This window comes from Chenopodium quinoa, unplaced genomic scaffold, assembly GCF_001683475.1.
Source record: "Chenopodium quinoa cultivar QQ74 unplaced genomic scaffold, ASM168347v1, whole genome shotgun sequence".
Classification (NCBI taxonomy): Eukaryota; Viridiplantae; Streptophyta; class Magnoliopsida; order Caryophyllales; family Amaranthaceae; genus Chenopodium; species Chenopodium quinoa.
Window position 1 is genome coordinate 1715773 of NW_018743813.1, and position 23693 is coordinate 1739465.

At 40.6% G+C, this 23693-nt stretch overlaps 1 long non-coding RNA gene across 4 annotated transcripts; it reads right to left on the reverse strand.

The window, feature by feature from the left end:
• Positions 1–4521: 4521 nt before the first annotated feature.
• LOC110685426 lies at positions 4522–10598 on the reverse strand. 4 transcript variants are annotated; one of them, XR_002504054.1, is made up of 7 exons: positions 10389–10598; positions 9576–9634; positions 9156–9186; positions 8977–9039; positions 7134–8588; positions 6896–6995; positions 4522–5226 (listed from the first exon to the last, which is right to left on the reverse strand). It is a non-coding gene; the product is annotated as an uncharacterized LOC110685426 (long non-coding RNA). The 4 variants fall into 4 exon arrangements; XR_002504053.1 differs by having other exon boundaries at positions 8977–9186; XR_002504052.1 differs by having other exon boundaries at positions 9156–9634.
• Positions 10599–23693: the final 13095 nt, after the last annotated feature.

Here is a 23693-nt window from a genome sequence, read left to right on the forward strand (position 1 = left end):
GTTTAATCATGTATGAACACGTTTTAGGCCTAATTAGTTATCGGACAAATCTCTAAGAGAACTTGGTCTCAAAATGGGTTTTAACTTACTTTATAATGCTTTTCGTAGTCCATACACATTTTAACTTTGATCTCACATGAGGAACGGAGTTTTGTAACATCATCGCACTTCCTTTCGGGACAAGAGGCCAAAAGTAGGTGTCTACAGTTAGCCCCCACTTTGTTCGCTAAGTGTTTGAAACAAGTAGCTATTATGGCTAGAAAAAGTTTTTCCTAGTCTTAACGCGCTAAAGAATCTAGATTGATCCTTTAAAATTGTAGAGCGCTTTTATAAGTAAAGGTGTTCTGGATGATGTCAAGTCATGAGAAGAGATCGGTTTTAAAAATAAAAAAAGGGGAAGATTTCCTCTCAATCGCGTCATCGTTAGTCTAAAGTCCCTCGATATGTCATTGAAACTTTAGCCTGACTTTAACAAAGTAAAAGATGAAAAAGGGGTTTTCGGTATTAGAGCCGAAATGGTCCAGTATTCGAGCTGAAAGTCCACAAGATAAAAATACATGTCTCAGGACTGGAGGTATATATCCAAATTCAGTGAGAGGGAAGAAAGTAAACAACTCTCTCATCAGTTTTTTCCACAAGATGAGTACACGTGCCTTAGGACTAGGACTAGGAGCACGTGACTACATAGGCGCAACATTGTCTCGTCGCTTCTTTATACAAGGGATGGATTCGACACCCTAATTGTCCAGTAAGTTAGTATGCGCACTAACTACCGTATTTGCTCCCATTCAAGAAGTGCCTGTTCCTGAAGGTTCGGTGCGCCTGTCGACTCGTGAGCTAACACCTACAGTAATTCTCTACCTTTTAGTTTCGAGAGGTAGATCTCGCAAAGCTTGGGCTGAGTGAAATTTTACGCAAAACCTATGCCGTACAATTTTGCGCCATACGATACGCCATTTGCATTTTAACGCTGCATGAAAACGCCTTCCTTTTTGCTTTGGACGTGAAAAAAGAAGAAAACCCGGACATTTGTAACGTCATTACAGTAAAATGACAAACCTATCTATGGATGCTTTTACGTAAAGTACCACCACGGAACGTCTTCAGGCACTCTTACGAAAAACGTTCAAAACGTATGCTTAGGGAAGGCACAAAGCACGGTGTGCATGCAAGAATTATGTAAAAAACTGGAAAAGAAGAAAACAAAATACAATATGCAAAGAAATTTTAAAAGATTTTGATAATTTGCCCGCTATTACGTCTAATAACGAGCAAAAATCGGTGAGAAAATGATCAAACGGGTCAAAATCTGGATACCGACCATTTTAGTTACCGATATCCGCACGCAACTCAGTAGGTCGCGCTGGCCAAGCGCGCGCATCGTTTTGAGTTGCGTTGGTCTGTCATGCGCAACTAATTCAGTTGCACGCGACATTTAAGTCAGCAAAAAGAAAATCGTTGAGTGCGATTTTTCATTTCGCTTTCTCTCTCCTTCCTTCACGATTTTCGCTTCTTTCTCTAAAGAGCTTCGATTTTCTTGCTTTTTGAAGCTAAAGGAAGTAGATCTCGTCCCTTATTGATATTTTCTATAATTCATTCATTCTTGGTTGAATTTGGGCGATTTTCGAACTGTTAAATCCCAAATTTTGAATTTGGGGGTTTTTTATTCGACTTGTTTTCATGAATTTGTTTGTTTGTCGTTGTGACATGTTTAAGCAATATATTGCAACAAAATTTCATGTAAAGTGACAAAGTATTGATCCTGTATAAGCATGCCAAGCATATATATATTTTTTGTTCTAATTTTGACTTTGTGCTTCAACATTATTGTTCGCATAGACTATACTTGTTAATTTTAATGTAAATTGAAGTGTTTAGAACAACAATTATGCATTAAAATTATCAATGGAATTTTGAACTTTTATAATAGCATGAATTTGTTCTTGCGACTTATGTTTATTATTATATATTATTTTTTTCATGCGTAAGTTGCAAAATTGGTTTTATCAATGATAAAAATAACCGATGGTTATTATTATTCACTGATAAAACTGTGATTTCAAGATTTGCACAAAACTAGTTAGTTTAGGAGATTCTTGAAGAGATCATCGAACTGGTGTAGCTGTGTTATATTTCGGGTTCATAAGCCCACATTTTACATTTTCGAATGTTGTAGCCCCAGTGTTTGGTGACTTCAATGATTTGCTTGTTGTCAATAATTAGACCCTTTCATGTTGCTTGAATTGGATATACAAATCCTGTGTTTCGTCTTATTATGATAACGACTAGGATCTTGGAAACGATTAAACTAGTGTGTTTAAATCGTTTTTTGACCATTTGATAGTTTTAACAAAGAATTTTTCTAATTATAGTAATATTGGCCATTCATTTGAACAAGTAAGGGAAAAATGACATGTTTTCCAATTTTTTCGCCTATTCTTGCTACATTTGAATTCCTTCAATTAAGTTCAAATTTTGTCACTGTTTGAATCTCGAGAAAGTAGATGTTATCCTCCATGCGAAATTCTAATGTGTGGAACAATGGAGAATAATGAAGACTCCTTAATTTAGAATTTAGGAGTCTTTTGTTTACATTCTAACTCATGAAATAATGTGTCTTGATACAATTTTCATGATGAATGATTGAGTACTAAACTTTCGTATGAGCAAGTATGTTTTATGCATCATGATTTTGTTTCTTTTGTTGTATACTAGTCCTACTCTCTAATCTCTATAGTAAATTGAAGTATTAGAACAACAATTATACACTAAGATTAGTTTTTTAAGTTGAACTTGAATATGGCTCGAGTATGTAACCTGTTTAATTACCAAGTTCAGTTGCAAACTTAGTTTTCAAAAGAACAAAATGATTATTAAATCATTGTGATGTGTTTAAAAATTGTAAGTCTCGAGATCTACGTAAACCATTTGTAGTTTAGGTGATTCTCAAAAGTAGCTCGAATAGCACGAAAATCTCATTTTGTTTTTGTGTGTTTTTTTTTTGTTGTTGATATTGGAGCCCCCATGTGTCGGGTATGCGCATTCTTGCTATTTCGCAAGTCTTGGAGCCCCAATTGGAGTAAATTCTAATGACTTGCTATTGTTTAGGCCATACATATGATATTGAGATGGACCTATGTATATATCCTATTTTTGTCTTTTTAAATATTTAGGATAGTGATATGACTTTCACGTTTTAATTAAAGTTATTTTCAAGAAAGCAAGTTAGTTTTTTGCTTGTTTATAGACCAAAAACGATTGTGTTTAAGGATTAGTAATCTTACCTAATTTCTAAACGTTTGTAAAGATCATTGCGGTGATTTTATTCTTCAAAGTTGATTTAGAACATCAAATATTTTCTTTGTTCTTGTCAATATTTGATTTTGGTCTTGTAGGAGGTTCGTTTACCATCCCTTAGCCAATAAGCAAGAACAAGTTCGAGTCAAGAAGAAGTCGAATCTTAATTTATTCCTTTTGGAAATATTTATGTATATACGTGTATTATCCAAACGGTTATTGAGAATCTGAAAATTTATTTGGGAAAACAAAAATTCAAAAAGGTCAAATGCTCCGTGAAATCGAATCGTGAGCAAAGTCTTTTTGGTCAGCTATCCACAACCAACAAAGCTCCTCACGGGAGATAGCCCCCAAAGATTCCTTAGAGCAAAGAGCGTATGTGAGGATTCGGTTGAAATACCGCATAGCTGGATGAATCATGGAAGCGGACTTTGAGGTTTGAGGGTCTTACTTTCCTTCCTCCGAGATACTCCTCCACCAATGTTGCTCATAATATCTATGTTCGCTTGCCATTCTACTATGAGCCGGATCGATACAATGATTCGGATCCTCAGCCCAAGGAAACTTAAAATATGAACATAGTTGAGCATCCGTCAATGAGTGATCATTGTTGAAGAGTTGGAAAGTCAAAATCTTTGAGTAATTTGCACCCGACTCATGGACAACTTCGAGAGAAGAAAGGAATTCATAAGTCACCCTAGCATAAGTAGGGGCACTCAAATCAAAGAACTCTAAAAGATCGAGGCCTTCAGCAAGAAGGCGAACAACATCATCAATCCCTACAAACTTTGTTGTCGTTTGATCGTAGAAACGCATTGGTCGAAGCTTTCTCTTGGAAAGACGTTTGAAACACTCCAAATTAGATTATTTTGAAAACTCAATGCCATAAGTTTCCTAAACCTCGGGTGTAGGCGAAACAATATACCTCGGCCTGCTTGAACTAGCTCTAGCTCTCTTCTTATGACAATGTGTAGCCATCGACAAAGTATCAAGACTTAGCATAAGTAGTTGTTAAAAAACAACCACAAAATGGAAATATTTCACAATAGAAGCAAGAAATGGTAACAAATGAACAATGACATTGATAACATCATGAATATTAAGCAAATAAACATGGATTGAAGGCAAATTTGAACATAAGAAACCAAATCATGAGTCAAATTGAGCAAAATAAATCCCAAACATTGAATTATCGAAGATATGAAACTAAATAAAACAAACCCATGAGAGAGAAAATAGCCAACAATTGTTATTCACGAATTCAATCAAAGGTCACACATTTATCATGAGGAAACTTCAATTCAACACCCAACGATATCATTCAACATAAATTCCAAGTGAAAAGAACTAACCATAGAGTTTCACCATGAAAGCATAAAGTTTCAAGCTTAAATCAAAGAGGAAGATGATGAATAGACAATAAGAAACCATACCTCAATGAAGCCTTGAAATGCTTGAAAAATTCTCAAAATGAAGGTGTAAGAACATATAAAACTCCCAAAAACAAGCCCCAAACCTCAACACAAAACTTCAAAATTTTGAAAAGTCCCATTTTTTTTTTTATTAAATTGGGGAAAGAACTCTGAAATTTTTGTATTTTAGATTTGAAAACTTGATGTTGGCAATTGAAATTGATGTTGAAATGATAGCAAAAGAGGTGAAGTCAGTTTGATATTGCAAGAGAGGGTTTACTCTCACTTTGATGCTGCACTTAATGCTTTTGATAAACACGGGACATGGCAGACTCAAAATCACCACGATGGTGGGTTCAACACGAGAATTTGTGCCCCAACGGCTGGAATGCACGGCCCAAAGTCAAATAGAACTTGCACTTCTCCATGCTTGAGCTTCAAATAGAGAACATTAGTTATCCTAATCAATGCCAAACTCGGGAAGGGGTCTCGAGAATCATTGGATAACGACCTTAACCTTAAAAATGAAAGAAAACAAATAAATAAAAGGGAAAAAGACAAGAAAAACCAAGAAATGCATTAAAATAGAAAATCAACTAAGAAAATGCAAACTAAGGAAATAAAGTGTTAAACAAAGGAAAAACTTTGAAAGAGCTATAAAATAGAATGAATTTCACTCTAAAAGAATCAAATGAGTGCCATAAATGACACTCATTAAATTCCCCCAAGCTAAACTTTTGCTTGTCCTCGAACAAAACTAAGCAAAAAAAATTTAAGGATGAAAGACTTATTTAAAAAGGAAAAAAGAAAGACATAAGATGGGAATATACACTAAGACTCAATAACGTAAGAATCACGGATTTTTTTAGCTACAACAAGCCCTTTAAACCCCAAAGTCGCCTATTGTAAGGAGGGTGATCCCATTGTAAGGGGTACTCTCCTTAAATGCCCTTGGCCACTTAAAAGCCTAGGACTTTACACTTATTAGGGTGTATTAGGATTTGAATTCCTAACTGTTTGGGAGATCTTGAATTAGAAATGATACTCCCATCACACTTTTTTGTAAGAAACAAGTAGGAGTCGCCAGTGAGTTTTAGGAAAACTCATAAACCTCGTTCATTCCTTTATTCCATGTGGGGTTCATGGAATAATTAGCACAAATCATAAGTTTACCCATTCCCAAATAGGTATACATAAACCAGAAATGAGTTCGGGAGCGAGGGTACTAAAATAACGTTCCTTTTAGGGAGGAATCGCTATTCTAGCCCTAGTCCGGCCTTACTAGCACTTCCTTTTCACAATTTCATTACCTAAAACAATATATGCAAAAGTCATTATTCTTATTGAAAAATGTTCGTGAAAGAACAATAAAAAATAAGATTCACCTTGTCTTAAGTGATAAAACAACAATTAATTATTCAAATTCTAGTCTTGATTAACGAAAGAGTACTATGTGAATTAATTAATTAATTTTTTTTTAAAATGATCAAACAACACTAATTAATCAATTAAAGTTATTTAAATAATAAAAGAAAAGTGATTTATCTAAGTGCTCAAGAAACTAACTGTTCTTCTTTTATGTTAAATCTCCGTTTAATGTGTTTATGGACTTTCTTTCTTCTTTGTACCTCCGAGGACTTCAATAGATTCAATTAGGGTTGGAAAGTATTTGGGAAGAGAGAAGAAAAAGTAGTATGATAGTAAGAAAAGTTGAGAGATTAGGGTTTTGAGAATAATAGGGTTTTAATTCTGAATTTTTCGGTCCCCGTAATGCTGAACGAAGACCCCTATTTATAAGCGTAGGGATCTAGGTTTAGGGTTTTAGAGCCGTGCCGTCAGGTGGCGCGCGCAACTCTCAGAGTCTCGCTGGGGTGCCGCGCGCATCTCTATGAGTCACGCGCAAGACACGCACAGTTGATTGAGTTGCTCTGGTTTGCGGTTTGCCTTATACGATAGCACGTGTTTAAAACTTCCATAACTTTTGATTGCTAAGTCGGATTCAGGCGTGTGAGGTATCATTGGAAATCTCTAAATGTCTACTTTCCAATGCCGTTAAATTAAGGTAAAAATATGTAATGGATAAAAAGTTATGGTCGTTGGAATGCAAGGGTGTCGGTTTTAGGGCCCGGTTTAGTGTTTTGATCATAACTTCTTCGTTTTGGCACGGAATTGGGCTTATAATATACCATTGGAAATATCTTTGAAAGGGATATCCATATGTATAGGCCTTGAATGCTCAAGTGTCCCAGTCTATTCTCTTGTTGCAGCTACATTGCTTTTTCCAATCTTCAAAAAAAAAAAAATACAAAGTATAAATTAGTACATTACACAATATAGGCTTATACACACACACATACACACACAAACAAGCTTAGAATTCCATCTTTCCATTACTAGAAATCACCACATACGAAGATAACTCACCAATCGAATGAGGAGAACACATGATTATCCACTACAATGCCCGCATGATCAACTAGTAGAAGCACCTTCTTATCTTTTGACAACAATTTGAGACAAGGAATAGCAGCTGTGTTAGGCAAACAACATGAATTGTAAATACCAGAATTACCAGATGGGTTTTTGTATCTAGTTAATCTGCAATCAAATACCAGAATTACCAAATACCAGGATACCACCAACTCAGCAATTGATCTGCATGGATCTGCAATTGTTACACCCTATGAAAATATCAAATCAACATGCCCTGTAATACATGACATCAAACTATAAGCATTACAAGTCCCTAAAATCAATGAATCATCAAGCCAAGCCATACTCTTCACACCATCAATACACGACATTTCCTTCAAAACCATGAACAACCCACGTTTCCCATCGACCTCTCGATCATGCTTACTACTGCCTGAATTCAGCTCAATGAACACCACTTTCTTCCCCATTGCCACCACAAAAAGGTAGGTACCATCATTATCCACTCCCCTAGAACTGAATTCCTTAAACCTCACCCCATTCAATCTAACCCCGCCACCTAACTTTTTCATAAGCCTCCCACCTACACTACTTCCACTACTACTAACTCGTTGTTTATTGATCCAATTAGAATTTTCAGATTCACTACAAACCCTTCTAGCAACAACATTAACACCCTTTAGAATCCCTAACTTTTTCACAGGTTGTAACAATTGCAGATCAACTAGATACAAAAACCCATCAGATAGACACAAAATTCTACCAATTTGATTAACAACATTAATTGAATTAATACCAGAATATACTAACACATCAGATATAATTTGTGTGCATTCAGATGCGTTTGAAGCACATTAATCCTATCAGATTATTAACAACTTAAAATAGTCATTTCATTCACCAATTGTAAATAAGCTTTAAGCATACAAGAACTTAAGAGTGAACTTGATTATATGAAAGATCAAACACATATTGAAATCAGATTAGTATGCTAAGCAAAGACTTAAGTATAAATGTATCAAATCTGATTTTCAGATCTAAAATTCAGTTCTGAACTTCAGATCAGAAATTCAGCTCTGAATTCAGCTCTGAAATTTTTCCAAAATACAAATTTTTCTAGCACATTTACAGAATCGAACAATACATTCTTGATTCAATAAATTTCTGAAAATATCTTACACTGAAGCACCATAAGGACCTCAATTTCAGATTTTCAGGCAGAATAACAGGGAAACAAAGACATGTGAGAAAACAAACATGTGTAAAAGAGAGCAGCAGACCTCATTGATGACGAATTTCCTTAGAGAGGATAATCAGTACTATTTCAGACTCACCAAGATCGTCTGTTCAATCCCAGGATCTTCTTACTCTCTATTTACGACTAAATTTCTTCTTCATCACAGGGGCCACTTGATTAACTTCCCCAACAAGAGTTAGTAGCACCTCCTGTCAAAATATTACATAGAATCAAAATCACAAAGTCCATGGATCCTCTAAACATGTTAAATATTGTCTTATTTCATTTTGATTAGGTTGAAGTCGCTGTCAAAAAGATTAAGTTGAAGTGCCTAATATACTCCATAAACTAATAGGTAGAATCTTTCCAAGATTAATTTGCTTTTCACTGTCAACTACAGACCAAATGCTCTGCCCATCAAACAAAATTTGCAATAAAGTCACCATATTTGATAAAAGATTCAATTACCTAGTACTTAGTATGCTTACTAACCAATCTATTTATGTCAGTCTTATTTCAAATGGATAAATGAACTGAAAAGGGATAAGAAACTTATATTAGAATCCTGTTGACATAGTCAGGTCCAAGTTTTCATACCTGTTTTATCATGGGCTCGTGTTTTGATGCAGGTGCTTTATCCGTACCACCACCATCCTGACACTAAAAATTGCACCCAACTATGTGATGGAAATAAAATAACAAGTGGCGTGATTAAACCCAAAGTATTGTTGTTCATTCTTCTAAAATGAACAAATATATAAGGGTAAAACAAATACCTCTTCCGTTATGAAGTCTAAAGATGACAAGCTGGCAACAAGAGTTAACACATTTTAGATAAACCTTAAAAAGAAGACAGAAATTGCACAACTCAATAGAAAACAGTAGTTAAAAAATAATAGATATATCACTGGCTTTGAAGCAGCCATAGGGGCACGGTGCACTAACCCTTCTTACATGGAAAATCAATTCCAGGTATAATATTTGTCGAATTTTCTTACTTAAGCATGTCATATGTGCGTAGTACATACAATGGATTAGTAGACATCCACTTATTACTACTCCCTAATTACCTATTAAGTTCAATAAGCTATGTAGCAAAAGCAAAACCATTACAATAATTTATTTAATTCAGAGAAATAGTTGTATGTATAAAGTTCCCAAAAAATAAACTCTTAGCCCATTTGCCAATGAAATACCTTTTGAAGATTCAAGAGCCCTTTATAGCATCTCTATCAAAGTTGGAATGAAAATGTTCCTGCATTCAACAAAATGTCAGCAAAATATGCCATAATCTGATTAAATATAAAACCTAATCCATAATCTTCAATTTAGGTATCGTTTTTCACTTTTTACCAAAACCTCAATAACAAAAGAATTCCTATATTCAATGAAAAAACAATCTTTTTGATGATACATCAATATTAAGACGATTTAATTAATAGCAAATTAATCTACTTCAACAAGGTACACTAGAAGAACAATTATAGCGCTTTTATGCCAGGAATAAATTCCCCCCCCCCCCCCCTTCCTCACTACCCACGGCACTACTTACCAGTAACCTTTCTCACTCTCTCTCTGTCCATGAATTACATTCATTGAATGCTGAAATGCAAGCAATTTTCTTGTTTTATTGATTATCTAAACACAGATAAGCGCCACTATAGTACCCCTAGTATTCAATTAAATTGAACCCCAAAAAATCCAAAACCAATTTATGCAATTTCTATACTCATTCTTAAAAACTGCAAAACAGAATCCCAATTAATAAATTAAAACTGTACAAGAGTAATTAAAGAGCTTGAAATTTTCCTTCATTCATACAAAGAACAAAAAAGGCTATTTATTCAGAATTTTATTCAAATAGTAAAACAAAAAGAAACCCTAAAATATGTATCGATCATGAATCAAACTCATATCTGACACTAATTTCGTGAAATTACTTCTAAAAACAATCTAAAGGACTCAAATTCGACAAAACAAGAATTGAAGCGAAAAAAGAAACAAGGTACCTCAATATTATCGGCAAAGAAAGGGATAAAATGGAAAACCATTGAAGGCGAATAGAGAAATTCAGCAAGCATATGAGTAGTGCAAGGAGAAACAAGATCCGAGTGTGAAATTCATGAAGTTCTAAACCTCATTGCAGAATTTTGTATCTGGATAAAATAGAGATGAATAGTTAGGGTTGAGAACTGAGAAATGAGAGGGGTTTCGTGTTTTGCTTTGGGCGGTTTTAATATTCCTAAACTAAACCTGAAATAGTGGGTTGAGCTAATTACAATCATGTGTGTGGCACATGCTAACATTCTCGACGCTTTTTCACGTCAAAAATTAATGCCGACCCACAAAAGCGTCGAGATACTATTAAGCGTCGAAATTTTACTCATTTTGTAGTAGTGTCTCTAACTATTAAGTAATACTTCTAATGCTATTAAGTAAACTCTATCATACTATAAAGTAATTGATATTATGCCATTAAGTAATTTCTAAACTGCTTTTAAGTAACCCATCTCTAACTATAAAGTAATTAAGTAAATACAGTGATAAAACATAACTTACCACATAATCTATATTAAGTAACCACTATAAGCTAGCATAAGTAACAACTATCATACTATTAAGTAACCAACTTTATTCTTAATAAGTAACCCCTATTATGAATAAAGAATATAACTTAAAAATAACAAAAGAAAACAAATTACTATATATATTAACAGAAAATAGACAATATATATCAATGTGATTACAACTTTACTATTAAAAACACATAAATATTGTTCAAACTAGCAAATAGTAACTTTGTTCTTATTTTGCAAAAAAAAAAAAAAAAAAAAAAAAAAAAAAAAAAAAAAAAAACCTAGCATCTTAACATAAAAGAAAATACATTCTTACTTTCTACGAGTGCCCACTTTTTTTGGGGCTTCTGACTTCTTTGTCGTTGCCTTCCTTCCCTTCACTATACCTTAATCTGCCTGTTTATCCGCCTCAATAGTAGCAGCCACTGATGCTGCTTCTTCTGCCTTTTGTTTAGCCCTTTTTTATGCTTCTTTTTCTGCCAAGGCAAGTAGTTCTTGACGATCAATCTCTTCATTTAACATCACTTCCTCATACAAATCTTTGTTGTTTTCAGTAAACTTATAAATCTTAACAACCTCATCCCGTACTAAGTTAAAGTTGCACAAAACCGATTAAGCACATATTTCAGCTCGATATCGACGTCGCTCAACTGCCTACAAATACAAAACAAATTAAGGTCATAAATAAACATTAAATAAAAAAATAAGAATAAATAAGGAATTAAAAAATAACAACATTACCTTAGTTAAATTTTTACATTAAAAATCTTGACCTTGATACGACAAACAATGATACAAACAGAAGACCCCACAATCTGAATTCTTTAGACAATCTTGAGAATAAAGTTGTAGCATACGAATATCAAATTCCTTGACATGATGACCTTGATCATGGTTCTTCCTTACCATGTAATTTGACATGAGAAGTCTATGTGTATTACAGGAAAAAAAATTAGAAGGATAAAATATAAGTAAGAATTAAACTTAATTACCAAATCAATATAATAAATACTAAGTGCCAAGTGAATGTATATTAATATGTATGATGACCATCAAATGTCTAAGTGCAATTTCTTCCAACACCCAAATAATACCGTCTATTATCCAAATAATCAACAGTGTTGGTATAAAAGTTTTTGACAACAACAGAATAGTGATTCCCATAGTAAATTGGAATAAAAATCCGTGGAAAAAAAAACACAAAATCAAATCTCATAGCTATTAAAAAATTGTAATGAAAATATGCATACACAGAAAAATATCAAATTAACTACCAGCATAGCATCTAGAAACTCCATTGTTTGAACAGATTGAAGCCAATAATCCCAAGCTCTAAAGACTTCTAATTCATTAGAGCTTCCTTTTACATATATATAAAACGGATAAAGGATACTAGACAAATAAAACAATTCAAATGAGGAAAACAAATATAAATGAAAACAAAAAGTAATATTCATCATAAGTTAATTACCAAAAATTCACCACCAAAATAAATCTTCAAACCAGCATCCTCCTTTTGCATCTCAAAATAATTAAGCAAAATATAAAAATAGTCCATAATACGGCTTGATATAAATTCTTCACCAACCAATGTCATCACCTCTTCACGAGGCAGAATATAAATTTGAAAAAAACAAAAAAAAAAACTAAATTTTCCCTATTTCACAAAATAACTGATTAGGGGATTTTTCCCTACCAATCACCATTTGACAAGTGGACCAATCAGGTTCCGCCATGTGTCCGTCACATGGGCCAATAGGAGCCTGCCACGTCTCAAGCAATGATCCGTCCACTATGGACCAATTACGACACGACACGTGTCCTTCCCATGACACCTAGGATAACCGGTCACCTAAGGCCAACTTCCGAGGGAAGCCCAATCAGCCCAAGGTTAACCTAAACCTAGATTGGCACGTTTCCCGAGGTTATAAATACCTCCCTTAATCCTCATTAAGGGGGGGACGCGAACAACGCAGATTACACACATTAAACTCTCACCTAGAGAGACCCAATCACTTTAATTTCTGCATTAATTACTCCTTAATCAAGTACTAACTTGACCGTCGGAGGCGGATCTCCAACCATCCGGAGCATCCGTTTGTTTTGCAGGTACAGGCGTCCGGTTCCAGTCTCGGAATTGTAACTCTCCCGCGGGACATCAGAAAACCCCGAAACATCTTGGCGCCGTCTGTGGGGAGAGTACTTCTGAGATGGCATCCACGTTTGTACTGACTCCTGAAGAGAGACGTCCCCTGGACAACCCTCTAGTTCAGTCGGACCACGATACTGAGAATGAATTTGAAGTTGAAGCTCACACAGCTTCAGACGGAACCCTAAGGGCCAGACGTACCCGTCATACTGAAAGGAGGGAACGGGAACATCTTCAAACTGGAAGCGAGCCTATGACGGCACTACTAACCCAGAAGACCATCTGATGGCATTCACCAACCTGATGTACCTTCAAGGGTTGGATGATCCCACTTGGTGCAAGTGTTTCCCAGCGACTCTCAAAGGAATCGCACAACAATGGTTCGGCAACCTGCCGACTGGTTGTGTAAATAACTTCAAGACGCTTGCTTACTTATTCACCTCCAACTTCGCCATGAACATCCCTGCGAAGAAGACGACCCTTGATTTAGGAACAATTCAGCAGGGCGAGAAGGAGGGGCTTCGTTCTTACATCATGCGGTTTAACCTGATGAGAATACAGATTCAAGGGTTACCGGATGAAGTAGCCTATACTGACTTTTTCAGAGGTCTCAAAGACGGGTCGACCTTCAAATTTGATTTGGTCCGAAAGAGGGTGGCGACTCTTCAAGAGGCCTTGATTGAAGCGGAAGCCTATATACAGGCGACTGATCTTTGTAGTACGGTAAAACAGTCAGACGGGAAAAGGTCCGACAAAAGAGAAGGACGACAGAAGCAGTCGTCAAACAAAGACGAGAAGAGAAAAGAGGTCTGGGCAACTGATTCCTCTAAACAGCCGTCCCAGAAGAAGAAAAAAGAATTCAAACCATACTCCCCAAAGTATGTGTTTAACAAGGATAGCCAATTTATCCTAAAGGAAATCAAGGGACGGATCTCAATTGAGAAGCCGGTCCCCATGAAGGGTTCTGCAAACAATCGGAACCAAGAAAAATTCTGTGATTATCATGAAGATGTTGGTCATCACACCAATGAATGCATCAGTCTCATGCGGTATCTGGACCGCCTGGCTGAGCAAGGTGATCTTGACACTTATGTCAAGAAATCTACGGGGAACACTTCCTCGAAAAAGCAGTCGACCAAAACGAATCAACAGGCCGACAGCTCCGATACAGATGATGCAGTCGTCTACACCATTGCAGGCGGCTTCTCAGGAGGCGGCCCCACTATTAGGGGCAATAAAGACAATATCAGACGGTTAGATGTAAATTCCGTTCACCAAGAACGGCCCTCCAAATATTCATTTCCTGAGATTGTCATCACTGAAGAAGATCTAGGAGGGGTAAGAGGGTCGCATGACGACCCTATCGTTATTGAATGTAAAGTGGCCAACCAGAGAGTTGGCCGAATCCTCATAGATACCGGAAGCTCCTCAGATCTCATCAGTAGCAAATGTCTGTCGAAACTAAAATATCAGACTGATTGCATACATCCGGCATCCCACCCTTTAGTAGGGTTTGGAGGAGGAGTTGTCCACCCAGTGGGACGAGTGGATTTACCCATCCGCCAGGGCGAAAAAGGGGAAGGACGACACATGGTAGTCCGGTTCCTGGTAGTAGAAGAACTCTCGGCCTACAACATGATTCTGGGACGACCAACCCTGAATAATTCCAAGGCTGTTATAATCCCATCTCTTATGTTGCTCAAGTTTGAGAGGGATAATGGAACAATCGGGTCCCTAAGGGGAGATTAGAGGATGGCCCGAGAAAGTTATCTCTCGGATGTCAAGCCCACTGTTATGGCCACTGGGTCGAGTGGTGGAAAAATAGACCTTGACAATGTCAAGGAGAGTGCGCCTGTTCAAGAAGCAGGCGGCAAGAAGAGAAAGGCATCCCAGATAGGGGCCGCAAGAAAAGACAGAAAATAGCAATCATTGGTAGAGGAGCGGTCGGATGAATTCCGCCCTCAGCCAGCTGGTGAGCATACGGACCTGATGTTAGATGACTCGCGTCCTGACAGAACAATCAAGGTTGGGACGACTGCTCTAAGGGACCTGGGTGACGACTTTCACAAACTATTGAAAGAATACAAGGACATCTTTGCATTCGAAGTCCATGAAATGCCAGGCATTAGTCCTGATCTGGCGGTACATAAACTGGCCGTGGATCTGAAAAAGAAGCCGGTACGGCAGAAGAAGTGGAACCATGGCGAAGAAAGAAGTCAGGCGGCAGCCGCCGAAGTTAAAAAATTACTTGATGCAGGGTTCATTCGGCAATGTTACTTCCCAGACTGGGTTGCAAATGTGGTGCTTGTTAAAAAGCCGAATGGCACCTGGCGAATGTGTGTAGACTACACAGACTTAAACAAGGCGTGCCCCAAAGACAGTTACCCTCTGCCTAAAATTGATAACCTGGTCGACTCAACAGCCGGCCATGCTTTGATGAGCTTTATGGACGCCTACTCTGGTTTCCATCAAATTCCTTTATGGAAGAAAGATCAGGAGAAGACGGCCTTCGTCACTGATCAGGGGTTATACTGTTACACGGTCATGCTGTTTGGTCTTAAGAATGCCCCGACCACTTTCCAGCGAATGATAAACACTGTGTTCTTTGATCAGATTGGGAGAAATTTCGAGGCATATATTGATGATATGATTGTCAAGTCTAAACTTCAGAAAGATCATCTGTCGGACCTCCGAGAAACTTTCGCCACACTCAGGCGGCACCATGTCATGCTCAATCCCAAGAAATGTGTCTTTGGAGTTGAGTCTGGGAATTTCTCGGATTCCTTATCAATCAGAGAGGAATAGAGGCGAACCCTGAGAAGGTGCAGGCGGTCATCGACATGCAGTCGCCTCGTACCATCCGAGAGGTTCAAAAGTTAACAGGTTGTCTGGCGGCCTTGGGAAGATTTCTAAGCCGATCAGGCGACAAATGCCTATACTTTTTCCAGGCAATTAAGAAAAAGGCAAGGTTTGAATGGGGGCCAGATGCTGAGGCGGCCTTCCAGAAATTGAAAGTTCACTTGCATTCCTTGCCGAGGCTGTTCAGCCCTTTGCCCAAAGAAGTACTCTACATGTACCTGGTCGTCTCTGATCATGCGTTAAGCGCTGTTCTCCTTGCTGAAAGAGACGGCTGTCAGCTCCTGGTCTACTTTGTCAGTCATGTACTGAAAAATGCCGAGTTGAGGTATCCCTTAGTGGAGAAATTTGGTCTTGCACTCTTCATGGCTGTTAAAAAATTGAAGCCCTACTTTTTGGCACATGCAGTCGTCGTGTATACAGACCAACCTATCAAGCGGCCACTGACCATCATGGAGTCGTCAGGCCGAATGATCAAATGGGCCATAGAAATACAGAGCCTCGAAGTTACTTTCGAGCCTAGAAAAGCAGTGAAGGGGCAAGCCTTTGCTGACTTTATTGTTGAGATGACTCGTCCTCCTGACTCTCAAGTTACAGACCAAGTCTGGAAGGTATATGTGGATGGAAGCTCTACTTCAAATGGTTGTGGAGCAGGAGTCATATGTCAGTCGCCAGAGGACGACAGGTACGAGTATGCTTTACGCTTCAGTTTTCAGGCCTCAAATAATGAGGCAGAATATGAAGCTTTACTAGCCGGAATCCGCATGTGCAAGGCGGCAGGAGCAAGAAAAATAGACGCCTGTTCCGATTCACAATTGATAGTGAGTCAGTACAATGGCGAATACGAAGCAACCCATCCGGCCATGATCAAGTATTTACAGGCGGTCCGACAAGCAGTCGGCTCCCTTGAGGATTTCCATCTTACCCAAGTGTCGAGATCAGAAAACAACCAGGCGGATGCACTTTCAAAATTAGCATCATCTGCCTCCTGTGATACTCCTCGAACTGTTTTTTGGGAAGTAATGGAGAGGAGAAGCATTGAGGAAGAACCTATTGGAATCTTAGATAGAAGCTCAACCTGGATGGATCCAATCAGGGCATATCTGACAAATGGTACCCTGCCGGATGATCATCAACAGGCGGCAACACTGAAAAAACGAGCAACCAGTTTTGAAATAATAAAGGGAGAACTTCACAAAAGGGGGTACCTTCAACCCTTCTTAAAGTGTGTTACTCCAGAAAAGGGGCGAGAGATACTGGACGATCTTCACTCTGGTTACTGTGCTTCCCATATAGGCGGCAGGACGCTTACTCAACGGGCAAGGCGGCAGGGCTACTTTTGGCCTACTTTAGAAGCAGATGCGATGGAGATGGTGAAAAAATGTGACAAGTGCCAAAGGTTTGGCAAACTAATTCACCGTCCGGCTACTGACCTCACTACCATTCATAGCCCACTACCGTTTGCTAAGTGGGGCATGGATATTCTGGGTCCATATACGCCTGCTACAGGCGGAAGGAGGTACATACTTGTTGCCGTCGACTACTTCACTAAATGGGTAGAGGCGGAGGCTGTAAAGGGAATCAAGACGAAGGATGTAATTTCATTCATTTGGAAAAATGTCATCACTCGGTTCGGGGTTCCCATGTCTATGGTTTTTGATAATGGTCCCCAATTTGAGACGCCTGTTCTCAAAAGCTGGTTGGGTGACCAAGGAATTGCACACTACTTTGCATCTGTCGGCCGTCCACAAGCAAACGGCCAGGTAGAACCCTTTAATAAAATCATCTCAGACGGTCTCAAGAAAAAGATTGAACGAGCAGGCGGCCTATGGGCGGATGAATTACCACATGTTCTCTGGGCCATTAGGACGACTGAAAAAGGGGCGATTGGAGAAACTCCATTCCTCCTAACTTATGGTGCAGAAGCTGTTCTTCCAATAGAACACTACGAGCCGACTCTTCGAGTAATGCTATATGACGAAGAGGCAAACTGGGAAGCCATGCGCCTGGCATTAGACTCACTTCCTGAAAGGAGGGGCAATGCTGTCTTGCGCCATGAAATTTACCGCCTGAGAATGACTAGATCATACAACAAAAAAGTACACAGGCGTCCACTCAAAGTGGGGGACTTTGTACTTAGAAAAATGGAAGCAGTTGGTAGGGCTAATGAGTCTGGCAAACTAACTCCCAACTGGGAAGGACCCTACCGAATCTGTGAAGAGGTCAGGGACGGTACCTACCGTCTGGAAACACCAGACGACCAACCGTTGCCTCGAACTTGGAATGTAGATAATCTTAAGAAATATTTCTTTTGAATGATATAAATAGTCAAGGGCTACTTAATAAAAGTTTGCATACTTAATATTCAATTTTGTACTAAGAGGGGCACGCCTACTAACAAACAGTCGGCTACTCTCCATACTCAGTTTTCATTTTTACTTAAGAGGGGCATGCCTACTGACAAACAGTCGGCTACTCTCCATGTTTAATTTTTTATTCTTACTTAAGAGGGGCAGGCCACCTATACATTTACAGTCGCCTACTCTCCATTGAGTATTTCACTTTATCATCCGAGGGGCATGCCGTCTGTACCTTTACAGTTGGCTACTCTCCATTGAGTATTTTACTCTATCTTCAAAGCATGTCGCCTGTACCTTTACAGTCGGCTAATCTCCATTGAATATTTTACTCTATCACCATAGGGGCATGCCGTCTGGATATATAGTCGGCTACTCTCCATAGAAGAGGGCCGACAGGTTCCAAAGCACACAGCCACCCCCCTTATACTTAGCTAAAAATGATCAGGGCCTGGCCGACCCTGTGCCTAAATAGGCGGCTACCCTCCTCTTACTTAGCACCTACGTTCACCAAGAACTAACCAAGGCCACAAGCCGAATGATCAGTCCAGGCGCCAAGCCAACTGATCCAATCTTTAAACTAATACGACCTGTCCCAACATCGTAGCAGGCGTCCGGCGGCATCCCTCCGGATGAAATTCGTCGCAGAGAGCAGCTCCCTTATGGGTGGAACATTTCTCTATAAACTAATTACACGACACCTATACGATTGTCCCCAAGGGCAACCACGTAGCCGTTTTTGAGACAAGGATAACTCTATCACTAACCAAACCAGTGGTAGCAGTTGACATCTGAGTCAGATGACCGCCTGTATTACTTGGGATAAATGCAGGGGGTACCTCTTGAGTTAATAGCCAACAAACATTGGCGAATCAAAAGGTTCAGCCGGCCTCCGCCGCCTGGTACCTTTACTACTCAAGCAGGAGTGACGGCGACTGAGTAACACCAAAGTTAACTCATAGTCACTCTCTCAAACTTAGTATGGAGCCTAAAAGGTATGAGTCGTCCGCCTGTTTTTAGCAAACAGGGGCTCTCAACCACTACTCCTGCTAGGTTAACAACCTATGAGTTAAAAGCCAACAAACATTGGCGAATAAAGGGGAACAACCGGTACCCACCGCTTGATACCTCTACTACTCAGTTACTTGGCGACTAGGTAACAATCATGTTTACTTGGTCACTCCTTAAAAATTTAGTATGAAACTAAAAAGGTGTTCATACAGCACCTGTTCACACTAGATTAAATATGGCGGGGAACAGTCGGCCTAGACGGCCTAAAGTCTCTAGCCTAAAAACTTGATAAGTAGAAAACCACTTTCCTACTTGGTTAATTTTACAAATGACAAGACCGCCTGCCTAAAGGGGATCCAGTCTTTAAAATGGTTTGAATACCGATTGGATAAATGGCCGACTGATCGTCTAGCCTGGAAACAGACAACCAGTCGTCCAGGGGCATAGGCGGCGTGACTAACTATCCGTAACTGTCTGCAACTATCGGCCATGTAAAACAGTCGGTATAATGTACAATTGGATATCAGAATATTCAATACTTAAACAAATTTGAAGCAAAACAAAAATATTCATTAAAAGGAAGCCGGTCATTAAAGACCGGCAAAATATTCAGAGCCCCGGCCCCCTTGCCGGGTAAATACAAACAAACGGCACGCAGGCCGTGGAAAGAAGACATAAAGCTTAAGAAGGGGGCAGATCTTCAATATTAGCAGCTGCCGCCTGGTCAACACTCTTCTTGCTTGACTCGGCTTCAGCTGCATCCTTCTTTGATGCATTACCCCCAAGCGGCACAAGCGCCACTACCGGCTGCTCCTCCTCCTCCAACGCCTCTTCCTCAGCAGCCGCCAGGATCTCTTGATTATATCTATCAGAACACTGGCGGTACGTTTTTTCCCATGAGGCAAAGTCGGCATTGGGGAAGAGGCGGCCCCAAGTCATGCGCTGGATTTGAGCAGAGTCTTCCATCATCTCCCGGACCAGCTCTTTATTTTCTTGCTTGGCCTTTTCCGAGAGCTCCTGAGTAAGACTCTTCTCCTGGGTCACCAGACGTTCCTTTACGCTCGCCAAGGATTTCTCCAAGGTTTCGTATGAGGACATCTTTTGGCGAAGTGGTCTCAGCTCGGCCTTGAGGTTGTTGATGGTCGCCTCCAGCTCGCTATTCCTCTTCTGGGCTGCCTCTAACTGAGCCCGGATAGCGGCGGTAGCCTGCGCCTGATAATAAAGAATATCAATGGTCAGAACTTCATTTTGGGCAATTTGAAACATTGCTTTATCACAGTCACAGGCGGCCATAGCTTTTGCAACCTTTACCTCTTTGTTCTTCCGGTCAAGCGGCTTGCGAAGGCCGTTCACTCGGAGCAAGGCCTAAGTAAAAAGGGGAACAGGCGTCAGTTTCCAAACAAAAAAAGAAAACAGGCGTCCTGGAATTCAAATACTCAAAAATATGCTAAGTATACCTCAGCAAGGACCCCTGCAATCCCGTCTAGGTCAAGGGTGCCGACACCCCTGACCGCCTCCCTTTCAGTTGGAGGAACGGCCTTGATCATAGACTTGGCCACCTCGACCAAGTCAGGCTCCTGAGGGTCGGCTGCATCAAGCATAAACAAACGGATTAGACCTAGTAAAGAAGGGAGCAAGTCTAAAATTTACAAGGATAATTTCATACTTCTAGGTGGCCTAGCTGGAGTTTTAGAAGAAGTGGCCAGCTGTTTCTCAGCCGCCGCATGTTTCCTGGCAGAACCAGGAGAGCTCGCAACAGTCGTCCTCCGGGCCTTGGGGTCCGGCTGTTGGGAAGAAGAAGCTCTTGGAGCGCCCGTCTAAAAAAGAAGAAAAGAGTCAGTATATGCATAAACACAACTCCAAAAAGAGGGTGAAAGGTTCGAAGCCCACCAAGGGTGCCCCCTTGTTGGGGGAGTCGGTTGAAGACTGTTGCATGATGGAGGCCCGCAACATGGCCGCCGCAGTCTTGGAGGCGGTAATTTTGCTCATGGAGTCCGCTGCAAAAACAAATAGCAAAGTTAATAAAAGTCATAACAAGAAATGCACGGAACAACAGAGTATTCGACAGGCCGGCTACCTCTTGAGCACCGATTGCTGAGGCCACAGGCGGCCAAAAAGTACTCGTCGTAGACCCATTTGAAGCTCGGGACGCAGTGCAGGGGTACTTGCTCTCGTACCCCTGAAGTAGAGTTCACCTTCGACTCTACTTTGAAGAGTCCTTTATCTAGGATCTCTTTCTTAGCCTTGGGGGGAACAGGCGGCATGCTGCAGCCGCCTGCAAGAAGGGGCGGATTCCTGTTCCACCTGTTGAAGCGCTTGTTCAGCTCTGTGTCTGAACTCTCAATGATAAGGAAGGTGCTCCGCCAGTCCTTCCATTTGTTTGCTTTACCTCTTGTCATGAGGTAGCCCCTGTGGCTCGTCAATTGATACCAACCGGTGCCGCGTGCCTTAGGGGTCCGGCTGAGGTAGTTCATGTGGGCGAAAGCCTCGAAGTTTGGCTCCACCCCGTGCAGTTCGCACCCGGCCACATAGCCGAGTACGTTGACCTAGGAGTTCGGGGCTAACTGCCATAACCCCAACTCATACCCATCCAAGATCCGCTGAACAGCCGGATGTAGTGGGAAGCGCAGCCCAGCCTTGATGGCCGCCTTGTAGCAGCCAAAGCAGGCGCCATCATAACTGGTAGCAGCCGGCCAGACGACTATGTCTTCTGGATCCGGCACGAACACTAAAAAGTCGGGGCCCATTGTGTGGTTTGCGATAAAGCTCTCCACTTTCTCTTGCATGGCTGTGATCCGACCCCGAGGTACCGTGCAGTAGTAGGGGGTATTTTGCTCTCGGTGAGAGGCGGATGGCTCCGCCCACTCGTCCCCCTTCTCAACTGCGTGAGAAAGCCTCGCCTCTTGTAGGCGACTGTTTTTCTCTTCTGCGTCCAGAGAAGCATGGCCAGAAGAGCTAGACTCGGAATCGTCCTCTGACGAGTCCGAAGAGGACGACTCCTCCCCTCTCCCGGAGGGGCCCGCCTCCTCTCCTTTAAAAGGAGCAGGAGAGAATGTAGAATTGTCAACTGTAAAATGGGAAGGGGTCACTTTGACTCCTCCCTCAGAACTATCGGCTTTCAAGCCGCTTTGTTTCACTTCCACATCTGGCGCCTGGTCAGATGTTTCACTAATCGGCACCCTGTGGGATGAGCCGTCTGAGTTTGAGATCCTGGCATTCTTTTTTGTTCTAGCCATCATGCTCTGCATAGACACAGATACAGTCGGACTTTGTATAAAGGGCAAAGATGGGTCCAGAAAAGGGCAGGCGGCACTCCTAGTCCTAGATTCAGCCGTCCCCGGTGACCGGCTGATCACTAACCTAGGTCGTGTCGTGTGCTTCCGTGGTGCCATTTCAAAAAAGAATAAAGTAAAGAGAAAATTAAGAGTAAGAGAACCGACGGTTACCTGAACGAGTGACGATTGATGAAGTTCTGAAAATCCTTTGCAGTCGGCTTGTCAGAGCAGGCGGTAGGCAGAAAGGGTCCAAAATGTCAGAGCAAGTTAAGGGGTCCGAATGTTCTCTCACAAAGTTTTCAAGTGTGAAAATGACCGAAGTCAACACTCCTTTATATAAACGAAGTGAGAAGGCGAAGGGTCACTTCCAGAATTCAAAGTTTTGGCGGGAGAGTCTCTCGGCCTCTCGCCGAGTGACACCTGTAGCAGGCCGTCGCCTGTTACAGGGCGATACCTGTCACAGGTAACACGTGACCAGTCACGTGCCACCTGTGAGGGGCAAATGATTAGGGGATTTTTCCCCACCAATCACCATCTGACAAGTGGACCAATCAGGTTCCGCCATGTGTCCGTCACATGGGCCAATAGGATCTTGCCACGTGTCAAGCAATGATCCGTCCACTATGGACCAATTACGACACGACACGTGTCCTTCCCATGACACCTGGGATAACCGGTCACCTAGGCCCAACTTCCGAGGGAAGCCCAATCAGCCCAAGGTTAACCTAAACCTAGATTGACACGTTTCCCGAGGTTATAAATACCTCCCTTAATCCTCATTAAGGGGGGGACGCGAACAACGCAGATTACACACATTAAACACTCTCACCTAGAGAGACCCAATCACTTTAATTTCTGCATTAATTACTCCTTAATCAAGTACTAACTTGACCGTCGGAGGCGGATCTCTAACCATCCGGAGCATCCGTTTGTTTTGCAGGTACAGGCGTCCGGTTCCAGTCTCGGAATTGTAACTCTCCCGCAGGACATCAGAAAACCCCGAAACAATAACCCTTGTTAATAACTTATAACCCTTAATAAATAACCCCTATAACCCTTAATTAATAACCCCATAAAAATAGAACAAGTA